Source organism: Amblyomma mixtum, chromosome 6, assembly GCF_055824585.1.
Source record: "Amblyomma mixtum isolate Tamu chromosome 6, ASM5582458v1, whole genome shotgun sequence".
Classification (NCBI taxonomy): domain Eukaryota; kingdom Metazoa; phylum Arthropoda; class Arachnida; order Ixodida; family Ixodidae; genus Amblyomma; species Amblyomma mixtum.
The window spans coordinates 7955736-7980637 of NC_143017.1; the positions used below are offsets into that span (position 1 = coordinate 7955736).

The 24902-nt window shown below is 47.1% G+C and overlaps 2 long non-coding RNA genes across 4 annotated transcripts in view; one reads left to right on the forward strand and one right to left on the reverse strand.

Annotated features, from left to right (window-relative positions):
• LOC149338152 (uncharacterized) overlaps positions 1–8318 on the reverse strand; it is a 62860-nt gene extending 54542 nt beyond the window's left edge. Inside the window, exon 1 of one of the 3 annotated variants that reach the window (XR_016283390.1) lies at positions 8017–8318. This is a non-coding gene — a long non-coding RNA (uncharacterized LOC149338152). The remainder of the gene's footprint in view (positions 1–8016) is intronic. The other 2 variants (XR_016283389.1, XR_016283388.1) reach the window with 2 other exon arrangements.
• A 1721-nt stretch (positions 8319–10039) lies between these two features.
• Positions 10040–21015, forward strand: LOC149338153 (uncharacterized). The gene is made up of 4 exons (XR_016283405.1): positions 10040–10355; positions 10800–10854; positions 11833–11888; positions 18318–21015. It is a non-coding gene; the product is annotated as an uncharacterized LOC149338153 (long non-coding RNA).
• Positions 21016–24902: the final 3887 nt, after the last annotated feature.

Genomic DNA, 24902 nt, shown 5'->3' on the forward strand with positions numbered 1-24902 from the left:
CGAAGAGTTTCTTCGCTTGTGCCATGATGAGTTCATGCTCCTTGTCCATGCATTTGCTATGCTTCATTCTTAGACTTGCCTCTGTGCAAGCTTGATATGGTGCGAAACGATTTGTCAAATATTCGAGGCTTCCAAGAGTATGTGCCATGTGCCTCCAGTCATTTTCTCCCGTTGCCGCTGGTGATTACATGGGATCCCTGTCAAAGGGCTTGCAGCAGAAACAGAATACCCTGACTTAATATGTTAAATATACAGCGTCCACTGAAGACTTTGTTGTTTTTGAGGTGTCTTTGAGAAACCTTGTTTAGGATATATGGTATTGCTCACCAGGAAGAAATTAGGAGAAATTGATTAAAAGGAAAGGATTCCAGCTGGAAAACATTAAAGAAGAGAGCCATGTTGAACCTCATTTCTTAGATGAAAAATATCCAAGGAATACGTGGTTATAAGTACCCCCCTCCCCAGTTGCACCCATGAATCTGCCCCTGCATTGAAGTCACTCAAATGTCCTGAATGGTTGTAATATTGGGTCACGGATGGGACCGGCCAGACTGTGTTATTGTAGTGTTCGTGGTCAGAGTCAACATGCGTTACGTTGGTGTACATATCCGTGAAGCAGCAGAGAAGTGGTATCCAGTTCTGCTTTAGTTTCCTAGGACCATGGGTACACTCCACCTGTCCCACTTTTCGTGCAATCTCTCCTCTCTGGGTCGCTGTGTTTGACGATACTGGCTTTCCCAGAGCATTGCCACTTCTTTCGAAACCACTATTTAGCTCATGACGCTGATGTTTTCATCTTCCCTGCTCCACTCTTAATAGTGCCTACAAAAAAGCCAGCATAGCAAAATTTTGATAGCTTTAAACTGGGTGACAGCAGAATTCCACCCTCTCCGTTCGATGACGCTCCACGTCACACCTGCGGTAACTCAGGACGTTCTACGTCCGCCGCTTATGAACGCGGGTGGCGCTGATGAACACTCTCAAGGTTAGGTTACTTGTAAACATAAATACCCCCGAAAGCAGAAGGTTTGACAGCCGTCGTCGTAGCTCAGAGGTAGAGCACCGGACGCGTAATTCGGAGGTCGTGGGTTCGGATCCCACCGGCGCATGCGGTTGTTTTTTCTTCTGCTTTTCTAATTAATTAGCTTTAAGCGATAACATATTCTGTAATATTCTAAATTGATCAACACCACAAAATAAATAAATTTAAAAAAAATCCCCTGTGCCCTTGGCTTCTGTCTTATTGTTAGTTAGTTATATGGGGTTTTATGGCGCATAAGCAACTATGGCTATCATGCGCCAAACACAAGGTTACATGATGTTATATTGTCACTGACACTGGTGGAGGTGCGACCGATGCTCCCTACTCCTGAGGACGACTCGACGCGCCCGCCTCTTGTGACCACCCCCGTCCATCGTGCCAGCCGGAGGATCCGAGGCCTGTCCCCCGAGGCCCTCCCTGTTGTCAGCGCGCCTTCAACTACCATTCCACTCATGGCGACGCCACTGCCCGCCCTGCCTACGACCGTCCCTGCAGCCAGCCCCACCTATCTCACCCTTCAGACTCCACGCGCGCCTAAGCCCTTCCACGGTGACCTGTTTGAAGATGCCGAAGACTGGTTGGCTCACTACGAACGGGTCGCGACCTTTAACTGCTGGGACGACGCTACAAAGCTGCGTAACGTGTACTTCAGCCTTGAAGACTCCGCACGAACGTGGTTCGAAAACCATGAGACTACTTTTTCTACGTGGCCGGACTTTCGACGTCAGCTCCTGAGTACATACGCCAACAGCGACCGCCGGGAGAGCGCAGCGCGTACACTGTCCTCTCGAATTCAGCTTCCCAATGAGGGTGTTGCCATGTACGTCGAGGATGTGACGCGTCTTTGCCATCGCGCCGATCCGGCCATGCCTGAAGAAAAAAAGCTGCGGCACCTGATGCGCGGCGTAAAAGAACAGCTCTTTTCCGGCCTCGTGCGGAACCCGCCCAACACCGTCGCGGAGTTTCTGGCCGACGCCGTGCACATGGAGAAATTGCTGCAGCAGAGATCCCATCAGTACGACCGGCAACTGCGTCAAACTTCGACTCTATCAACGTTGGACCGGTTCGACCATGAACCCAGGCCGAATCCGGACTCCCTTCGCGAACTCATCCGTTCCGTGGTCCGCGAGGAGCTGCAGCACCTTCAAGCCACCTTTGCCCCTCGCGTCGATTCCGTCACCAGCGTCATCCGCGAGGAAGTCCGGCAGGCACTCAGGGCACAAGACGCTGCAGCTGTGCCGGCGCCGCAACTGACCCCATACGATCCCGCGTCGTACCCGACTCCTGTCCAGCCAGTCACGTACGCGGACGTCGTGCGCCGCGCGGCCCCCCCTCCTGGGCCTTCGCCTTACACCGCACCATTGGTCGCGGTGCACTCTACCCAGCACCTCCACCAGTGTCACGACCAGAAGAGCCGCGAAGGTAGGCGTCGGCAAGAACCCAAGACTGGGAGCCTTCTTTTAATTATAGAGCCAGCTTCCACGACACCAAAACAGAACAAGCGCGCCGCGAGAGGCCACCGCCGCTTCGTCGTCGTCTTCGATTCAGCGCGGAGGCCGCGCGGCGCGTTAGGCGCGTGGCAATATTAAGTGTATAGATGTTATATTATATTAGATTTAAAACATTAGCTTTCTTTAGAAACTTACAAACAAGCGAAAACTCGACGAGTGTTTGCTTGCCTAAAAACGATGCGGGATGAAATGGAATGTGTTCATTGTAAAATACAGTAAAAAATTTTTTCTAAGTTTTTCAAGATGTGAACAAGAAATTAAAATATGATTAACTGTGAGCTCCTCACAGTTAATCACAGATACCTAGGTCCGCTAGGTCACGGAGGATACCGTAAGCCTTTTCCAGGTCGAAGAAGACACCGATACAGTGTTGGTTGTGGATGGGCGCTTCCCGGACTGTGTTCTCAAAGCGAACTAGGTGATCGGTTGTGGAACATGTCTTTTTAAACCCGCATTGGTGTATATCTAAATGTTACCGGGACTGAAATATGAAGGTTAGTCTGATGTTTAGAATGCTTTCGAAAGATTTCGCTATACAGCTAGTGAGTGCTATTGGCCTGTAACTGGTGGGACTAGTTGGTGGTTTGCCAGGTTTTAGGAAGGGTACTATGATTGCTTCTTTCCATGCTTGGGGGATTTCTCCACTCATCCATATTTTATTGAAAAATTTTAGGAGAGCCTCTATGGCAGTCTCAGAGAGGTGGGCAAGCATGGCATAATGTATATTGTCTAGGCCTGGTGCTGTCTTTTTACCAGATGTTAGTACTGTGTTTAGTTCCTGCATTGTAATAAGCTGATTGTAGTCTTCATGTACGCATGTTCCAAAGGGAAGTTTTTGTTTTTCTACTATTGTTTTGTGCTTTTGAAATGTGTGTGTGTGTAGTTGGATGAGCTTGAAACTGTGCAAAAATGCTCACCCAATATGTTGGCCTGGTCCTCTAATGTTGTTTGAGTACCGGGTGTTGTTAGCATTGGAAATGTAAAAGAAGTAAAATTTCCTGTGAATTTCCGCACCTGCTCCCACATTTGTTTTGATGTCGTTGAGCTGTTTATAGAGGAGACATAAGCTTGCCATGATGCCTTCTCCGGACTGCGACGGATATAGCGAGCTTTTGCTCTCGCCTTTTTAAAGTTTATGAAATTTCCATGCGTTGGATATCTCCGAAAAATGCCCCAGGCTTTGTTTTGTTTCTTTTTTGCCTCTTTACATTCTTTTGTGTACCAGTATTTGTGATTTTGATTTACTATTCCACAGGATTGAGGAATAGCTAAATGTGTGGCAGCTAAGATAGAATTCCTGAATTTTTCACTCATCTCATTGATGTCAAGATTTTCGAAAACTATTTTCTCTAATGTGGCTTCTGCTCTAAAAAGTTGCCAGTCGGCTAAAGGAAGCTTCCAACATCGCGGTTTTGTTGGGATGAGTTGTGGTGTGGATATTAAACTGATTATTATGAGGAGGTGATCACTACCATGTGGACGGTCAATAACATCCCATTTAAAATCGCTAAAAACAGAGGGGAGGCAAAAGACAAATCCAGTGGATTGGGAGCAGAATGTGGTTTTACCGGAATTTAAAAGGCAAATATTATTGCTCAGAATAAAATCCCTTATAATCTGACCTCGCCTGTCCATTTTTTCACTCCCCCAGAAGGATGAATGTGCGTTAAAATCGCCAACTACCAGATACGGCTCTGGTAGCTGCTCTACAAGATCTTCTAGTTCTTGTATTGTTACTGCTATGTGAGGATCAAGATATATACAACAGACTGTTATTTTTTTGTGTGTGAGCAATGTGGCAGCTACAGCTTCGAATTTAGTTTTTAGTCTAAGTTCAGGAGGTGGGACATCATTTTTTACCATGACGGCAACGCCACCTGAGAGCCGGCTTGCCATCTCTCGGTCGCGGCGGAAGACTTTACGTTTTTTGAGTATCTTTGAGCGTTTGGGACCCAAGTTAGTTTCTTATACACACAAGGCCACAGGTGAGAATGTGGCTAAGATATCATTTAAGTTATTAAATAATCCCCTACAATTCCAGTGCATTAGGAATGCCATTATGATATTTTTGGGGATGTATTTTGGAAACTTGGGTACCTACTTCTGTAGGGCCAGTTATTGGGATTTTTCTCTTTTTGCGGTCACGAGAGCTCTGCCGCCACTGCGGAGGAGGCGAGCTCGGAGTTGCGTCCATCGCCTCACTGGAGGCTCTGGAGCGCCGTGGAGAACCCACGGTTGCAATGAGTGGAGGCCTCTCCCGACTGGGAGAAGCCTTGCAGGCGGCCGACCCAAAGGCCGGCGAGCCCTTTTTCGAGAGTGGCAGGGCAGCATTCGCTGCGTCTGCCCGGGGCGCGGATGGCCCTCCCTCAGGCTCACTGCGTGTGGCCTGGGCAGGTGCCGAAGCCTGGTCTGATGCCCCGTCCCGTCGCACCACATCGGCGAAATTTGTTTTTGCTGTGAACAAAAACGTTCCTTGGGCTTGTGCAAATCTTTTACGTGCTTCCTGGAATGTTATGTTTTCTTTGGTTTTGATTTTTATTACCTCTTTTCTTTCTTCCAGGATGGGCATGACCTGGAATACGCGGGGTGGTCCCCTTCACAGTTAGCGCACTTTGGCACTGTGTTGTAAAATTGCACTTACTGTAAAATGAACCATCAGGTCAGTACTCTACACACTTTCCTATCAGCGGGGCAACAAAAAATGGGAACGCGTACAAAACTCGTCACATAAACGGTTAGTTAAAGTGGACAGTTGTCAAGAGTTTTTAATGCCTCATACTGTCATGCCCAAGACGTGTCCGCATTTCGGATGCATGCCTAAAACTAAAACCGAGAAGGAAATTGGTCGAGTAGGGGAATCGAACCAAGGTCTCCGAAGTGCGAGCCGAGCACGCTAACCACTCCGCCATGCCAGCTCGATGGTTTGGAATGAACAAACACACGTCTAGCTAATACGGCGTCTTCGTTCACTGCCATCTTCCTCCCTTCCTGTTATGGCAATGGTCAGGTGTCCACCGAGATATGAGACAGATACATTGGCTCTTTCCTCGTTGGCGCTGCATAACCCTCCTCGCAGCGCCGGCCCTCCTCCTCCGGCGCTGTTCCTCGTATTGTTCCTCCCGCCCGCTGTTCCTCCTGTTCCTCGTATCGTGGTGTGTCCCTCGTATTCTCCCCTTTTCGTTTGTCTACTCGATGCTTCTATCGCACTGATCTGTGCACCTTGTTTGAATTATTCGTAATGGCGACTTGAGTTTTCTTATAACGTTTGCACTCCTTACTTTGCACCAGAGGAAAATATGTGTGCAGTTGACCTACTGCTTGCCACTGTCCTAAGAGGAATGAATCCAGCTCTGAAAAAGTCTACAGAGAGAATACTGATTGTGCATCTAGTTTGTTTAATTCGCGCTGCATGCGCTCAGAACATAAGCTAATTTCTTGCCTTTTCCCTCGAATGCCGAATACAACACTTATCCAGCAATTGCTGAGCGTGGTAACAGTTTCGCGCTATCAGGGTAAGTTCAACGCGGGGAAACCCAAGTCGCCGCTGCGAATAATTCAAACGAGGTGCACAGATCAGTGCACTAGAAACATCCAGTAAATAAACAAAAATGGGACAATACGACGAACACACTCTTAGAGCGGAGAAGGAGGGGCGCCGCTGCGAGGAGGGTTATGCAACGCAAACGAGGAAAGAGCCGATACATTTCCTTTAAACCAATTTACCATCGAGCCAAGCGTAGAGCTGAATGGGCGATGGCGTTCTGTGGACTCCCTGGCAGTGTTGCAAGACTCTGTCTCATTCCACTCTTAGAGGCGAAGCTGAAGATCTTAACCACACATCAGTGACACAAGCAGCAACACTGCGCTTAAGGCTTTCGCCTCACCGCACTTTAGGCCAACAAAGTGCCCCCTTGAATTTTTTTTTATTGCAAAAGCAATACTACTCGCACTTTCAAGCCTTCGCGTGACCCGGCTGCAGTTATGTTTGACCTTTAGCGGAGTGAATATGGGCGACCAACTCGCTCCTTCAGAGAGCCCGGCTGCAGTTACGCCACGCCGCGGACCTGTGGCGCGACGCACACCTGTGGCGCTACTGCCGCTGTGACGTCATACGTCATAAATATAGAAGGTCTGACTCCCCAACACAGCTCATGAAAGACAATAGCATTCCGTTGCTTCGTACACGCAGAAAACTTAACCGTATTTCTTTCCTTCATAAAATTATCTCAGGTAAGCTTAACATTTCTCCCCCTTCATTCATCAAGCATTCCACTGCTCGAAGGACACGCCATACTAGGGAGCACTCCTTACAGCCTCTTTTCGCTAAAACAAACTCATTTAAGCACAGTTTCTTCCCTCAAACAATAGCAGACTGGAACGCACTCCCTGAATCGATTTTTAACTCTCCTGACGTAGAACAGGCGCTAAAAACATTTTTGCTTCAGTAAAAAGGAAGTGACTCTCCTGTATTCAATTTTAAGCATGTATTTCTCTTTGTCGTTGCTATGTTCATCTTTTAAGTTCCATTTTTGCTGTGTGTCACATGAAATGTTGTAATTGTGTTGTAATTTGTGTTTTCTTATGCCCCTCCTGCTTGCGCCAACGCTGGCCTGCAGTATTTTGAAATAAATAAATAAAAAAATACCAGCTGTAGATTGTTTTCTTTCTCTCAGTCGCAACAACATCAAAAACAAAATATAAAACAAATTACCGGAGACGCTTTGAGTCGTCGCGCAGCGGCGGCCGGTAGCCAGGCGTGACCTGTAGACGCGGCGGACTGCGTTCCAAGACGCTTTCAGTCGCCGCGCAGCGGCGGCCGGTAGCCACGCGTGACCTGTAGACGCGGCGCACTGCGTTCCATAACGCTTTGAGTCGTCGCGCAGCGGCGGCCGGTAGCCACGCGTGACCTGTAGACGCGGCGCACTGCGTTCCAGGACGCTTTGAGTCGTCGCGCAGCGGCGGCCGGTAGCCACGCGTGACCTGTAGACGCGGCGCACTGCGTTCCATAACGCTTTGAGTCGTCGCGCAGCGGCGGCCGGTAGCCACGCGTGACCTGTAGACGCGGCGCACTGCGTTCCAGGACGCTTTCAGTCGTCGCGCAGCGGCGGCCGGTAGCCACGCGTGACCTGTAGACGCGGCGCACTGCGTTCCATGACGCTTTGAGTCGTCGCGCAGCGGCGGCCGGTGCCACGCGTGACCTGTAGACGCGGCGCACTGCGTTCCTTCAGTTGGAGGCGCTGCGCTTTTGCTTTCGCAACCTACCAGGTTAAACAAAGCTAAGCCCCCGCCATTTTTTTTTTCGGGCGCATGCACAAGCTGGTAATCATGCGTCTTTTACACGACCAAGAGTTACATTGGGGCTAGGCTGACAAAAGATATAAAAGCATACTCAGCGCATATTCTTTCCTGTCTAGGTGCACTGTGCTTTTGAGTAGAACTCAGGATGAAACAGATGACTCTCACCTATAAGGCTTTTGTGTCCAACGCAACAGCGGCGTAAGGAAAGGGATCCTGCCACACGCGAGGCAAAGGAAAGGTAGGGGTACCAGCTCGCTGCTGCCACGGCTGCCACCATGGCTGCCACGCACAAAAGTACGTCATAGCCACGTGACAAGTTGCATAAAATCGGCATAAACTTGTAGAATACTCAATTATAGCTTAAATGCTTACTTATAATAATAAAATTGTTAGTTTTTGCTTTTATATTTAGTTGAAACGTTTTTGAAGTGCATGGGTTGAGTCCATAGAGTTAATATAACCAACTCTAGACGGAAAACTGCCCATCGAGCCCATGCGTTCCAGTGGGCAACGTTGCATCACACAACGCCATGCACAAGGCAACCTGCAATAGCCAGGCGGCGCCGCTGTCGCGCTGCTTACAGCGCCGCCACCGTATGTTTTTTTGGTACTGGGTAGGCGGTCGTTCTTTTCGGCGTGCATGCCCAGTACGAATTTGAAAATGTCGGTTGTTTTATATTGCGGATTCAAGCCTACTGATGCCATCGGTGTGTATTTTCGGCGACCGGAGCTCTAAAAAGGATGTCGCCTTTACGAGAGCAACCATGTGCACTCAGTGAAGGAAACGGACGGCGCTGAAATTTCGGCGAAGTGTCAGTCTCAGCGGGGCAAACACGTGTACGACGTTCAACTTGTGCATGTACAGTGCATGTGTAAGCAACCGTCTCGTCGCTTTGCATTGGTAACTGATATGGAAAATAGATTTTGAAAAACATAAAGGGACAAAGTTTAGATGCACGGAACCCGTGAATATGTGAATTTTTCCCGTAGCGTGTAATCGAAAGCACAGTAAACAGTGATGGGTGTACAGAAAGAATTGCATCTATCGAGCCCAGACTGAACGTCCAAGCAACCACACAGTGAGCCTCTTTATGACTCCCGCGGTATCCAGGTGTTTACAGCTGAATTCATGTTGTTAATAATGTTAGGGCAGTTTCATGCATGACCTTGCTTGTCGGGAGATAACCGGGATGCGTTTCAATGGTACTCTTTTCACCACGGACAAAGTGCTTTGAACATAATTTTGTGTTGTCATTTGGGCTGCAGTTGAAGTCTTCACCACTCAAATATAATGCAACCAAATTTGTATGACACACAGCACTGCAAAATCAATTCACCCCTTAGGCAAAGCATGTAAATCTGCGCGAGACGGGAAATTAATCACCTGCGACTCACCCCGCGAGGCGTGCTGCCTTTAATTCATGGTACCTCGACACGTACGCGCTAACGTTGAGCGCACGTACTTGAGTACCAGTATAGGACAAAACCGCGACCAAGAGCCCTGCTTTCGAACGCGACGAATCCTGATTTGAAGACCGTTGTTCTGACAGAACCAGAAAAACGGCTTCTTAACGCGAGAGCGCGACCGCAATTCGACGATACCAAGCAAGAGAACTACTAGCGGCGAAATTAATGAACGCTCAATATTATAGCTTCATTCAGCAGCTCCACATTTATACTTTTTTTCTCCTCTTAGCTTCACGTGAATTATAACACCAGTGCAACTTCCTTGACACGACGCACTGCGACGATCCACTTCAGTCGCCGGGTTGACCCGTACGGCCTTGCAGGGAAACGAAACAGCTTCACGTCTCCGTTCCCTTCTCGGGTATGACAGTCCTTCACGCAACAGTATTTCCGGTTGGTTTTTTTTCCGAGTGCGACCGACATCCATGGCGTAGGATGGCCGAGGTAAAGCTTCCAGAAAATCCGCAAAGCTGCACAACCTCGCTGTTTGGGGAAGCGGAGCCGGTCGGGCCGCGCCGAGCTGCCTACTCAGTGCTTGTCTCTTCGGCCGCGAGACGGCGCCACATGTACCTGCAAACAGTAAACAAAAAAAATAATAAATAAAGAAAAGCTGAGCATGGTGGCAATTGCCACCACCCCGTTTCAAAGGGGGCGCTCCTATCCATCCATCCATCCATAGAGTTTCTTAGTAAGAAACATCGAGAGAACAAACTCCGCAGAACTGCGCATGCGCGCCCAGAGAGTAGGTGGAAAGGAGGACGGTTGGCGGATGTGACGCCGGAGGGTTTTTCGGTTTTCTGTTTTTGCGGCATGTAACTCTCAAACCCAGACGTCTAAAATTATACCGAGGCCGAGGATGGCGCGCGTTTCAGAGAACGGGCGAACTCGTGTTTGCTCCAGCGCCTCGTTGCGCTATCTGCGCTTTCGTTTCTCTCTCGTGAATCGGCCCGCTGCTGTTTTGGTAGATGCGAGCTCGGTGAATTTTGCTCTCAGTTCATGGTTTGGGCAGTCCTACCTTCAACCTTTTCCAGACTGAGGTGAGTGCTGTCAAAATAATTCATTCTGCACGCGCGATGTTGTTTCGTACTTGCCCGCCAACTAGATAAAAGTGTTCGTCGTCGCTCTGTCATCGCCTTGTGGCTTGTTGAAAGAGCTGCTGCACGACTGCGCAAGTGTGTGACGGTCTCGATGATTAATGCGGCGTCTTCTGATGTAAATTTCGCGACATCGTGCGGGTGAAGGCGCGCGAGGAGACCGCGGAGTGGCGTCGTTAGAGGTCGTTTTTTCGCGCTTGAAAGGACAGCTGTTGCATGTTTGCTACTGTGCACCTATCGATAGTCGGTTGCCTCTAACGAAGGTTTGTCTTTTTCAAGATTCATCTCCTTCGCTCATGGCCTCTGTACATTTTGGCCGCAGCTGTTATTTCTGTGTGTGCCAGCGTAAACGCGCTGGACTGTGGGATTTTACTGCCTTCCTCGCAGCTTCAGCAGATGGGGTACGTGACTTGCGCTATCAAAGCGTCGGGATTCCCGACAGGTAGGTGGCGTTTACCTGTGCTGACCAGTTGTATGTTTTGCTTCCTTTTTCACGCGGTGCTGCAATGCAGGAGATCAGCTTCTTTGTGATACTTCCGAAGAGCGAAAGAAGGGGTTGCTGGCCAGTTTAAATATGAGCTGGCTCAGTGTGAAAAAAAAACTGGCGTACCTCGGAGTGCCACGAACCTTCTGTACAGCATGAGACTGCAGCAATGCATTCATTGTGCTTATCCGCTCAGGCCCGTCACTGCCAAGTAACTCATGTGTAAGGCGACGGATGCCGCAAGGAATACGTGACTTCATTAGCCTTCAGCTAGCACTAGGTCGATGCCCATGGAAATATTTATCGTTTTACAACCGAAATAACTGCATTGGTATAATTCTTTGCGTTTGTTTAAACATTTGGGATGCCTGTCCCTACCATAGTTTCCCAACACTTGTTCTGTGTGCTCCAATGCATTCGAGGAAGCTATGGGAAAGATTTCCAGAAAACAATTAATGCATTCATAAGTAACAGGCAGTGCGTGCCTTTAAGCCGCTGCCAAGGGCACTGAGAGGGTATTCAGACAAACCAAAGATGACGCTGAGCCAGCATGTCTTTTGGAGGAGAGCTAGCAGCCGCTGTGTGGACTTCACGTGGCTGTCAAGGGACAAGGCAGCAGCTACTAAAACCACTTTCCAGCGCAGTTCCATGCAAGCAGCATGTGCAGCACTTACCGTATCAGTGAATCCACTACACTGTTTCGTTTGTTGTAATTAATTGTTTTGGAAATGCACATGTAGTGCATTTACGAAACAATTAATTCGTGTGTGTATCAACCAGCAGCTACCAATGTCGTTACTTTGTTTTTCTGCTGCAGCAGGAGCCCTCACTTGCTTTACTCAATTCTGGGAGTGAGTTTGTTGAATTCATCTGTGCAAACTGGCCGTGTTTGTAGCATTACTCTGATCTGCAGCGTGCGCCTTTCCTTATTTGCAGATCCTTCCACCAGCTGGATTCTACCTTGACCTCATTACCACAGTGAGCTGAGATGGGTATGGCGTAATGCATACTTCGCTGTTTCCACAGGTTCAGAGCGTGCTCCTGGTTAAGTTTTAAAAAGTTTGAATTTTTGAAAGCATGCCCGCAATGTATTTACTTTTATTGTGGAGTGTGTATTTTGGCACCTCTGCATATTACGGTACACTGTTTGAAAAGTTATTCTGAGCACTTTCGGCTACATGGTTTGCAGAGGGAGAAGTTGGGGAAACACCAATGTGCGTGTGCAGTTCCTTGCCAGGTTCACAATGAATTTAAGATTTAGGCCTGCGCAAATCTGCACTGGATTCATAAGCATATAGTGTGCCATTAAAACAAGCTAGACTCGGACTCCTTTCAATGCGGGGGTTTTGAAAATGGGCTCCTTGGAGTACTTTTTTGGTTCCCGAGATCAGTCTCCTTTCTCTGCCCTCTTCCCTTTGCCCACTTTATTTTGGGGCTGATTAATAGTATGGCTACTGATAGCAGGATATTTCACTGTTCATCCAGTTGTTACAAATAGCATTTGGGTATTTTTGTGCATGTCGGGTAGGAAGGTGTGAAGTCGGGACACAGGGTTCCGCAGAAACTTGAGGACCCTTGTACCACAGGCATGACCCTTGTTCAGTATGAGCACTTTTACAACTGATGGGTGCCTACAGAAGTGACAATCTTTTTTTCTTTTCCTGCGGCCCTGCTCGCGTTTATGACCTGTGTTATCGAGTCAAACACTGGCCCGGATAAGAAAGAAATGTTAATGCGGTATGTGGCTGGACTAAGTAACATGAGATCCTCTATTTATAATGTTCTCATCAAACAAGGGAAAGCGAAAGGGAAAAACAAAAAATCTTGTTTGAGCAAATTTCTGGGCCAAAGTCTCACTAATGGCACATAACACATTGAAAACATGTAAACAATTAAAAAGAAAATGTTGTATGTCGGCAGAAAAAGCGAATTTGATCTTACCTGAAGTGTAACAGCATAAAGTGACATTCATCACGACATACTGTACAATGACAATGGCGATTGCCTACCGTTGCCACTGCCACTGGTACACCCGTGTGAAGCGAAACTAGGCAGCAGAGCGGCGCATTCAGCAGTGTTGCTTGGTTGTGGCTGCTTCAGTGACCTGGTGTTATCAGACACCTGCACTAGTACACTGCACAGTGGTGCCTAATTACATTTCTGAGGTGCTATAAAATGTAATAAGTGAGAGGTGCAGCCTATACCCCCTTCAATTTTCCACAGCTCCTACCAAACTTTCAGTGAATTGTGTATGCATGTTGGCAGCTTGTTTGCTTAAACCATGCTGAAAACACAAACTCTTCTTGCAAAATATGCATCATTGCTGGGCTTGCCGAAGTGAATTGTGGATGCAGCTACAGAGAACAGTGAACTATTGTCTTTATTAAATGCTGGAATCCATGCCTTTTGATCCAAAGGGGTTCGGGAATGGCGAATGACCCGACAAACAACGCAGGTTCAACAAAAAAGGTGCCTTTACTATGGAAACGTAAAACAAAGCACAACATAAACGCCCTCGCCTGCGCGAGTTCGAAAAATGAAGCGCCTAGGCTAGGCAATAGTAACCCGTTCGAATAGGCATAAAGAAATTGGACATAAGCGCCCGAGCACACACTTATGTATGACGCAATCGGGCAAGCACTCCTGCTGTCAGTAGTCCTTTCCCCGCGAAAGAGCCCCTGACCTTCCCTTTTTAAAACCAGGGCTATGGCCGCCTCTGTGCCTGTTCCGCATCTCTGCCTTTCTCGTGCCGCTTGATGCAACGCGGCTATTTTTAGTGCACTCTATACGTAAGAAGGCGAATGCGTCATCGTGCATCCGACAGGGGGCACGCTCCCGACTGCTGGAGCCCATGACTGGCGCACACGCGTGCGCTAGCGCAAGCAGGTGTGATAAAAACTAGTCACATTTGTACCCGCAACACCTTTTTCTGTTGGCTACTTTGACGAGCCATTTTTTTCGGGTAATGGGCGATAGATAGATACAGAGAGGGCGGAAAGGCACGAATGTTAACCCACATCCTACAAGTTCTACAAGCGTTTTCGGGCCATTTGCAGGGAGAGTTTGTTTATCAGATGTTCAACATTGACCCGCCTCAGAATCTCCGTCTCCATGCAAGGGATAAAATTAGCTTGAAGGTTGATTTTTTTCAATTGCGCCTGCATGCCAGAGTACTTGCCAGCCATGTTGCTTGCATTGTTGCCAGTTGAAGAGGTGAGATAGGTAGTCCTCACCTTAATTAAAATAGACCTGGCTGGTATCACCACAGACCCAGCAGAGCCTGTTGAAGTCACTGAGCCATCTGTGTAGACATGTATGCGGTGTGTACGGTTAAAATGCAAATGATCCAGTGTCATTTGTTTGAGAGCAGGCAATGATACACCAGACTTCTTAGTAATTCCCGGAATAGAGAGGTGTACCCGAGGTTCATAGACTCCATATGGGTGAGCATGGTCTTGAAGCATGAGTGAACTGCGAAGGAAGGTAGGCACGATGAGCTTGAATTACTTTTGCCAATGCAGTATGTGGTCTGAGTACAGGAAGAGCTGCCAGATGATGACTCGGAACACACGTGTGGTGCCGAATGTGTGTTCTCATGGTTTCAACAGCAATGTATGAAGTAACAGGATGCCCCCCAGCAACAAAAATTGTGCCTGCTGTTGAGGCACATTTAGGTAGTCCAAGGCAGATTTGTAGAGCTCGCGCTTGAACAATATTAAGTGTCTGAATGTTTGCCTTTCTAACATTGCTTAAAATGGGAAAGGTATGCCGCATATATCCCAGGGACAGCGAACGGTATAGTAGAAGCATCGAGTGCACAGATGTGCCCCAGGGCTTTCCCCCGAGGAAGGAGAGAATATGAACAATCGCTGTCAGTCTCTTTCGCATGAGGTAGAGATGGGGACTCCACGAGAGGTTCCTATCGATAATAGTGCCAACAAAGCGGTGACTTCTCTCATAGGGAATGGCCTTGCCATTAATATATATGGGGTAACTTGTCATTTTTTTTTTCGTGTGAATGCCACGAGGGAACATTTCTCTGTCAAAATATTTAGGCCCTGCTGACGAAGGTATAACGTCAGTATCGTTGCCGCCTTTTGCAGTCTCGCATGAGCTTAGGGATGGGTCACGCTTGATGCCCAAATACAGATATCATCGGCATATATAGAGATCTGAACAGATTGTGGCAATGAGTCAACCAGGCTGATGAGAGCAAGGTTGAAAAGTATTGGGCTCAGCACTCCACCCTGTGGGACTCCGCGTGAATTTAGATGCAAAGAGATTGGTCCGTCTTGAGTCTGAACAAAACACGACCTCTCGACCAAATAGCTGCGTATCCAGCTGAACATGAGGCCTCAAATCTCAGCAGTTTCTAATGCATCCAAAATGGCCTGTGTTACGTTGTTGTAGGCGCCCTTTATGTCCAAGAACAGCGCCACGGTCAATCTTTTCAAATTTTTTTGGTGCTGGATGGATGTTACAAGGTCAGCCATATTGTCGATGTAAGAGCGGCCACGTCAAAACCCAGACATAAATCCAGGGTAGATTTGGTATCGCTCCAGGTACCATTCCGCATGTGTTAACAACATTCTTTCCACGATTCTCCTGACACTGCTGGAGAGTGCAGTTGGGCGGCATGCTGAAATGTCGAGTGGTGATTTTCCCGGTTTAAGGAGTGGAACAAGATGACTGGGCGATGGGCGAAGTTTCCTACAAACCTAGAACCTGAGTGACAGTGGCTCAGCGGCCCTCAGCTCATTGCTGCAAATCATCACCTCATGCAGTTAGCGCTTTACGATAGAGTTGATGAACTTGAGAATAGGACTCCAAGAAAGAACTTGGTGGCGCGTAGTTACACGTTGGCTTCTCAGTTAAAAGCAGAAAAAGTTTATAACAGTAAGCCAAATAGATTTTTCAAATTATACTTTAATTGACAAAGGTCACATCAGAATATTGACATGGATGCCACAGGTAGGCATCCATTGGGTATCCTTTACACGGAATCCCGAGAGAGAGGGAAATGCAAAAGCCACAGGTGTGTTGAGACGACGGGAATGTTGGACTGAACAGCACCATTGCACATCTTGACACAGTGCATCACGACCTCAAACACACAGGTAGCCAGTGCCAGAGATGTACATAATGTGTTACAGGTAATTGATTACCTGTAATTTTGTAATTAGAAGTAATTACAGTGGCCGCAACTGGCGAAGGTTAGGATCAATTGGAGAGACATGGGAGAGGCCTTTGCCCTGCAGTGGGCGTAGTCAGGCTGATGATGATGAACCTTTAGTATGCAAGACACGCAATTTGGCAATGGTTTTGTTAGAAATGGCATAGCATTTTATGGGTAAAGTTTTGTTCAGCAGTTACAGTTGTTTGTAGTACTCCCAATGTTGGAAACAATGAATGGTGAGTGCAGTAGCAATTGCACACTGACAAAACTAAGGAATCAGAAACTGAGCTTGGCAATCAGTGTTAACCTGCCTCTCTGCATTTGAAAGCCAGCACACTCACGTATGTCTTGCTGAAGAGTTTTAGCACACTGACAGACTGACACTGACTGACTGTGACTGACAGATGCAAAACACAGTGGCACTTTAACTGTGGCCACATACAGGGTGATTTTTTTTAACCTTTACAGATTTTTTTTTCTTCAAAAAACTGAGATTTTTGGTGCAGTCTGTTGAGCTACATTAGTACAGTAAGGCGGATATTAGATACCTCATATGGATCAAGAATTAGACGATCAGTTAACCTAGATGAACTATTTAAGTTTTCATTTTAGGGGGCAAAGTTCTACAGCGAAATTGCTGGCCTTCAACATCGAAGGTGAGTCCTGTTTTTAAATTTTCTTAATATGCGATATCATTCGAAATATCGTCAAAAACGTGCATTTGAAAGCTTGTTGAGCTGATTTTCGCACACTAATTATAGAATGCAGTCACTGCACCTGGCATCGCCGAAATCAACTTCTTCTACATCATCAAATGCTCCAATTGCACCTGCTGTTTCTGACACGTAAGGAGTGTGGGGGAAGGCTTGTTATAAATATCCAATGCAGGAATGCAAACTCGGCTAGCTTTCAAATGCATACTTTTGGTGGTCGATATTTTGAACCACACTGGTAATTAATAAAAATTCAGGGGGCACCTTGACTGTCTAAAGTGGGTAGAGGCGGAAGCGGTTTCCGCACCACCTTCGCTGTTTCTGTGGCACCGGTGGCGTCACATATAATTGAGTACTAATTACTAAGTGATGACAAATCACTAATTAATGGTTAATTACTTATTAATGCCTGAATACTAATTAACTGCTAATTATTGAGGCTTAAACTTCGCCTTTAGGAGTGGAACGCGACAGCGCGTTGTAGCGCTGCCAGGGAGTCCACGGAACACCACCCGTTCAGCGCGATGCCTTGCGCTTTGAACGCAACGCTTTTTGAGGAAAGGAAATGGCGCAGTAATTCTCTGTCATCTCGGTGGACACCTGAACCACAGCGTAGAGGAAGGGAGGAAGTGGGAGTGAAAGAAGATAGATAAAGATGGCCCGTAATGAAGAAAATGAAAATTGTTTTTGAGGAAAGGAAATTACGCAGTAACTGTCTCACAAAATTCAGGGGGGCACTTTTTTGACCTAAAGTGTGGTCACTGATGCCCCTAAGAGTGGAACGCGACAGCGTCTTGCAACGCTGCCAAGGAGTCCATAGAACGCCATCGCCCATTCGGTTCTACGCCTCGCTCGTCAGTAAATTGGCTTTTGAGGAAAGGAAATGTATCTGTCTCTCATTTGTCTGTGGACACCTAAACCTCGCGGGAAGGGAATGGAGGAGGATGAGAGTGAGTGAAGACACCGTATTCACTAGACGCGCCTTTGTTCATTCCAAACCATCGAGCAGGCATGGCGGAGTGGGTAGCATGCTCGTCTCTCACGCCGAAGACCGGGGTTCGATTCCTGAGCTCGACCAATTTCTTAATCGGTTTTATTTATTTATATGGCCTGACTAGTAAAGCTAATCAGGCTAATTGGGTAATTAAGCAATTAACTAAGCTCAGTCCCACTTACTTGTAGCATCACTATACGATCCCTTCAATTGGTTGCATGGTTACTAGCCAAAGTACAATTGGCCCGGTTTGAAATTCGCGCACTATGACGTCACGACCGTTTCCACCAATTGAAAAGCGTGACATTTTCTGTCGACAACTGCTGCTTACAACGATGAGACATTAAAGGCTTCCGCCTTAAAATTTAAAAAATGCAGCTTACCTTCGATGCTGCCTGCCATCAATTTTGCAATATAACCTTGCCTTTTGCTATAAAAAATTAGTTGATTTTAGTTAATTCTGTTAATTTTAGTTAAGTCTGTGGAGATGAATCACAGACACAAGTCATTGTTGGGTCTCCACAAATTTATTTGGCAGGACCCACTCAGCCAGGCAGAAACGGGACAGCGTGCCGCCGGCATCCAGTTGAGCAGCCCTGAAATCCAGTCTGCGCGTGCTTGGCAGGCGTGCTGGGGCTGTCGCCATCTTCTGCGGCCGGACCAAGATGGCACGCTATAGGGCCCCCCCCCCCCCCCCCCTGAGCAAAGTGTGAATGGCGAAAAGCGGATACTCTTGGCGCAAATCGTACGCGACGAGGAATGGCACGGTCGGGTGAGGATGCAGCTGCACAGTTGGCGATGACGTCGGTGTCAAGGTGAGCAGGTTCGAGGCGGTCAACTGAGATTGTGTCCTCTCGGCCGTTGATGAGCTGAAGAAAGTGCTTAGAAGCACACCGGAGCACCTGAACGTACCATCGTATGGTGGCCGCAAGGGTGGGCGTACAGCGTCGTGGCGAACAAAGATGTGAGTGCACTGCTGAAGGTCTGGGAGGGACATGGACACGACGGAATACTGGCACTGATATGGTGGAACGACAGTGCTCATAGCGCTGCGTAGACGGTATGCGTAATCTCAGATGTCAGCAGGCATGGGTGGTGAGGTCTAGAAGAATTCTCTAGGAACACGGAGAGTAGTGCCAAACGTTAGCTCTGCTGCACAGGTAGAAGAGTCACTGCGAAGTGCAGTGTGGGAACCAAGCAGGAGTAGGGGTAGGCACTTGATCCATGGCAAAGGAAAAGCGGATGCCATAACTGAAGCCTTCAACTTCCGGTGAAAATGCTCAATGACACCATTCGAAATTAGGTGGTAAGAGGTCGTCTTGATGTGATTGACGCCGGGGAGCTGAGTTAGGTTGGCAAGTAATGTGGAGTTGCACTGACAGCCACGATCAGTTGTAATGGTGGAAGGGACACCGTAGCTGCTTACCCAGAGTGTGATGAGTGCTGTTCTGATCGACTCCGCGGTTATGTCCAGAAGGGGCATCGCTTCAGGCCATCTCGTGAACCTGTCAGTGCAGGTTAACGGGTAGCGGTGGTTCCCGCAGGGAGGAAGGGGACCGACAATATCAACGTGCAGGTGGCTGAAGCGGGGAGGCGGGAAGGTGCCAAGCGGAGTCGCAGTGTGTCAATGCACTTTGCTTTGCTGACAGCTGAGCCGTGTGCGCGAGCACCAGTGAACGTCGATGTTGATGCAAGGCCAGACATAACGAGCCGTGACAAGGCGCTGTGTTGCGCGGATGCCAGGATGGGCCAAAGAATGGGGGCATCAAAGACAGTTTGTCGGTATGGTGGAGGCACGTAGGGTCGAGGGCGACCTATCGATGTATCACGTCAGGGTCACCAAATTTGTGGAGATGAATCGCAGACACAAGTCGTTGTCGGGTCTCCACAAATATATCTGGCAGGACCCACTCATCCAGGCGGGAATGGGACAGCGCCTCCGGCATCCAGTTGAGCAGCCACGAAATCTAGTCTGCGCGTGCTTGGCAGGTGTGCTGGGACTGTCATCGTCTTCTGTAGCCGAACCGCGATAGCATGCTATAAATTCATAGGAGGCACATAATGTCTGCCTTGCTGTACAATCCAACTCAACAGGCCACATTGATGTATCTCTCATGCTTTTCAAAATAAAATTGTGCAAGAGTTAAAAAAAATCAACTGTATATCACATTTTACTGAGATATCGTCACATGGTTTTGCACTGTTTTTGGTCTTTGAGGAAAGGAAATGTCTCGTATCCTGGTGGGCACCCGAACAGCACTGCAAGGGAAGGGATCAAGGTGAGAGTGGAAGAAGAAAGAGAGAAAGAGGTGCCGTAGTGGAGGGCTCCGGAATAAATTCGATCACCTAGGAATCTTCAACGTGCACTGACATCGCACATGGGCGTCTGCGTTTCACCTCCAACAAAGTGCGACTACCACGGCCGGGTTTGAGCCCGGAAACCCCGGCTCAGTAGCCGAGCGCCAAACCACTGAGCCAGATACACCAATAATGGCACAGTTTTGCTCTGCGGAATGTTGCTTCAGCTTGATTTATGCAATTTCCAGTGGTAAATAAAAATTATTCTGATTCCACGGGTATTATATGCTTGGATCTGCCAATATGAGGCAAGGTAATTTTGTTTCCTACTTAACCTAGTAGGGTGTTTTGTTCAGTTAGTCCTTTTAAGTCCGTAGGCAGTCATTGTCCATGCATGCAGCTTATCTCATTAAGCGTTGATGACAGACAACTGATTGTGGGTCCCAATAATGACAGGTTAGGCAAGCCATTGTGCAGATCCGAAGCAGCGTCTGTGTCCCTACCTCAGAAGCACTGGTTGCACAAGCTTTACATGGGTGCCACTTTCGGTGCTGTGTGCATGCCACTGTCCAGTTTCAAACAAGGAACTGCTGACAACTGTTCAAGGTTTAGGGACACCAAAATTTTCATAGTGCATTTTTGCATTTCAATGATGTGTAAGACATTAGCAAACATAAATCACCATGTGAAATTCACCTGCGCTCAGTAGTGAACTTATATACAGGTGTCAGGCTTTTCGGTTTTTATTTTCTAAAATTTGGCTGATTTTTTTTGGCGCTTATTTCGGAATTAATTTTTTTCAGCAACATAATATGGTAATCTTGTGTGGTAAAAAGTCGCCTAGAATTTCTTTTAACCTTTTTTCAGCCAGAGGATTTGATTTACTAGTAATCAGCACAAAAATGGCACAAAAAATTTACAGCTGCACTTATAGGAAGAAATGCCATCACCTATAAAAAAGAAATGGAAGGAACTAACTGTAAGTCATAAATACAAGTGCAATTTGACTTGCAAAAGCTAGGTTGTCATGCTGATGTTGGGTTTCTGCACTGAATGGAGAGAGAGGTTGGGTCTGCATGTTGACAGCGACGGAACTGCTGCTTAACCATCGAGGTAGCTGGAATATCATACTTTTTCGTGGCACTTGTGTATGGCTTCGCATGAGTGTCCCTACATACAGTGGAGGAGCCCACTCAACTAAGCAACTGCACTAAGTGGGTGATGGCAGTTAACAACATGCAGCAGTTTATTTGCAACCTGTCTACAAATCAACCAAGGCGGTTGCTATCATGCAAATTTAACAATCAGGAATGTTGGGCCAGAGCTCCCTTCTCACACAACTCCATCAGCCTGACCAACCTAACTAGTGCAGAGCGCAGTGGCTCCTCTCTTTTGGACTGACGTCAGCACCCTGTCTTGGCCCTGCCTGCTCTCTCCGTCACTCCACCAAAAGCAGGGTCGAGTCTCCCCTTTTGGCACCAGAAAGCCACCTTACCTGTAGCACGCTGATGCCCACGAGCACCTTGTGCATTCCACGAAGCCATTTAAGTACAGTTACAGCACAGACCACACACTCGAAACGATAGCAGCAACTGAATGGGAGCCACCATGCAGCTAGGTCTGAGCGCACGACTCTGCCCGCGCTCACTTCTTCACTGTTAGTCTCTGGAACATGTGCTCCTCATCACGCGGTGTGGTGCTGAAGTGCCACATTTCATGCCCCTTTCCAAACCTGAGGAGTCTGTGTGTTGACTGCGCCTTGTAGGAAGGAAGACCTTCCAAGGCCTTGACTTTTCATAGACCGCCGTTCCTGCAGTTTACAGCGTTTGTTTTCAAACAAGCCCACTCATATGGCACAAGGTAGGAGAAGGGAGAGAGGGCCTCACAATAAGCCCCAAGGAAATAGCTGAAGAAAACATTGAGCTAGTGGATTCGGGTGTTGGCTGTTTTATGGCCCTCTGCACTATAGCCCATCAATTTGACTGCTTGAAGCCTCCCAGTTTGCAGAGGTGTGCAGACTAGCAGAGTAATACCTTAGAACGCATGACTGCGCTACTTAATCTTAATTTTCTTCTTTGCCCTAGTGCGTGTAACGTGTCTATTAAATAAAGAATACTGACTATCCTTTTTCACTTATAACCAAATTTTGAAAACTGAATTCGGTGTACTTTATTTTTGCCTAACCTTATTATTGGATTAATTCTTCGATGCAGTTTTGGTTTCAGCAGTTGAAAAGATGGTTGTGGCATCACAAGTAAGCATCCGATCATGCGAGGCATACACAGTCTGAACTATAATAGCTGTTTGTTCACGTGCTGCCTTTCTGGCTTCTGGAGCAGTTTAGTGCCAGTGTTTCAATGCATTCAAGCTACAGAGCAGTGGTTATACTGTCGCTTCTGTATGCCTTACATGACCTTGTACTTGCTAGTGATATGGCAACTGAAACTACAATGGAAAAAAAAAATTAAATTACAAATTATTTATTGAGTACTGATGAACTCCACGCGATGATCAATGTTTACTAGTGTTTCGTACTTTATTCCAGGGCAAAAGCACACGCTGAAAAATTTGGTGCCTCTACTCCTTTATCTCATGTCACCGCACTAGTCGGTGACCAATCTGGCGTACACTGTGTAGCATTCTCCTTGTCCCTCATCTTTCATGAGTAGCAGAAAAAATGCATTTCAAGAGTGTTGACAAATATCTCGAGAATGGTAAAGATCGTGTAAGGCAGCCAAGTTAACCTCGTCTGTACCTACCATTGCAGCCTAGGCCTCAAAACCAGTAACTGTAACGTGCACTAACCAATTTTAGTTCATTAGGACATCTGGTTCCTGACCTTTTTGGTGTTTATTAAGCAAAAAAATATTACAGTGAAGATGAGAGCTTCACAGCAGCTTTTTGTTTCTCTCCAGAAAAATACGGCATATGGTTTCTTAAATTAAACTTGGCAATACATACATGTGTTCCTGGCAAATGTGCCATCACACAGGAAGAGGCAGAGAGACCAACATCGATGACTAGCATGCAGACTGGTGATTCTTTGGTGGGATGATTGTCCACAAAGATTTGAATATAGCTGTATTCTGAAGCAGTTTTGAGGACAGAAAGGGTCGAGATTGTCAGCCATACTTTATTTAAGCACAATTTAGAACATTTCTGGTGACAGGCACACATCTTCATGAGAAGGCCTAAAAGGTGCGTAATTGACCACAATGATTGCAAAAGCTTCGGTAACCATCCGGTATTTTTCAACAGCCATACGCCAGACAACTCGCGCAACATGATGAAAAAAACTGGATATGGCTGTCCACTAACAGCACTGTTAAAAATACACTTGACAGAATTCATAGCAATACCACGGCCATGCTAAAATAGAATACATTAGCTGAAAGTGGACACCGCATAACCACTGCCCATGAGGACATAAGCAAGAAATTTTTCTTTGGCATGAGAGCAGCGGCAATGATAAGGTAGCCTTCACAGCAGTAACACTGGAGCTATGGTGATAACTGGAAAGTATGAATCGCAATGGTTGGTTTTGTGCAGATTCAAATTCAGATGCTAGTGATCTACCACAGACTTATGGTACATACTCCAATTTAGACAGAACGAGTGAAGTAATTTTACTGAGCTAGAGGAAAGGTAGAATTCAGATGCAGATACAGACACCCTAACGTACGGTTAGCATTGTTAGCAGTAAATTCAAAATGCAATTTCTAAGAGGTGAGAAGTTATATGCACACTAAAGTATTAGTACAAAGACAGTTTCCAAGGTAGTATTGCAAAGTTTAAAAGTGGCTGTTACAACGCCACATTAAGAAGCACACACTTGTTAATGTTAAGTTCCTAGTGCCATGTTCGTTTCAAAACTCTGTTAATATCAGGTTGAAGAATAGAAGCGTAAGAGTCGCTGTTAATTTCAGAGCCTAAAGACAGAAGAGGCAGCGTTGTTAGAATGGGGGCATCAAAGTGTGAAAACGAGAAAAAGTAAGGGCCCAAGAACCCTGGGGAATGCCTGAGCCCACTGGAGAAGAACAGGAGGTAAGTTGACCTGCAGTCACACAATGAGAATACTAGTTGGTGAGGGAAGACGAGGTTACTGAATTTGAACTTTTTCAAAGGCTTTCGAGAGAAAGAGAGCTATTTAATGAAAAACAGATTTTAGCCGGCGTGAATATTCGCTGACATGCTAGTCTGCGTAGGGGAGGGAATAGGGAAGTAAAGATGGAAGAAGGGTGGTAGAAAGTGCAGTCATTGAAGAGGGTTGCAACGCAGTAGCTCACCGCATGATGGCTTCTTTGGATGAGACCAAAGTCAAGTTCTGTGCATGGACAGCAGGGTGATCAAGTGTTTGGCAATTTAGAGTTTGTCTAAAACACCAATAGCGTCGAAATAGGCAAATAAGAATATCATTGCACGTTGCTGCTGTCTGTGAATAACCTAACAGAGTCCACTGTGAGTGGCACTCGGGTGACGGACTGCATGCATTGTTCGTAGCGCGCACGTCCGTTGGCGTGCGCTGGACATTCGAAGAGGATATGAAGCACAGTCTCAACTGAGCTGCAGTTGTCACAATACGGACTGTCTGCTTGCTTGAAGCAGTATCGTAGACTGTTCGTAAACGCAACACTAAGACAAACAAAATGATAAACTGTTTCTAGATGACGCGGAGGCCCAAGTGGTAGTCTTGATTTGAGCTGTGGGTCGATGGAATGGAGAAAGGGGTAATGATGACTTGGCGAGTTCCAGAGGTAGTTCTTTTCATCCTGGGTATATGGTTTGGCGAGTTGGGAGGCATCTGATTTTGTGAAGAAGGTGCGCT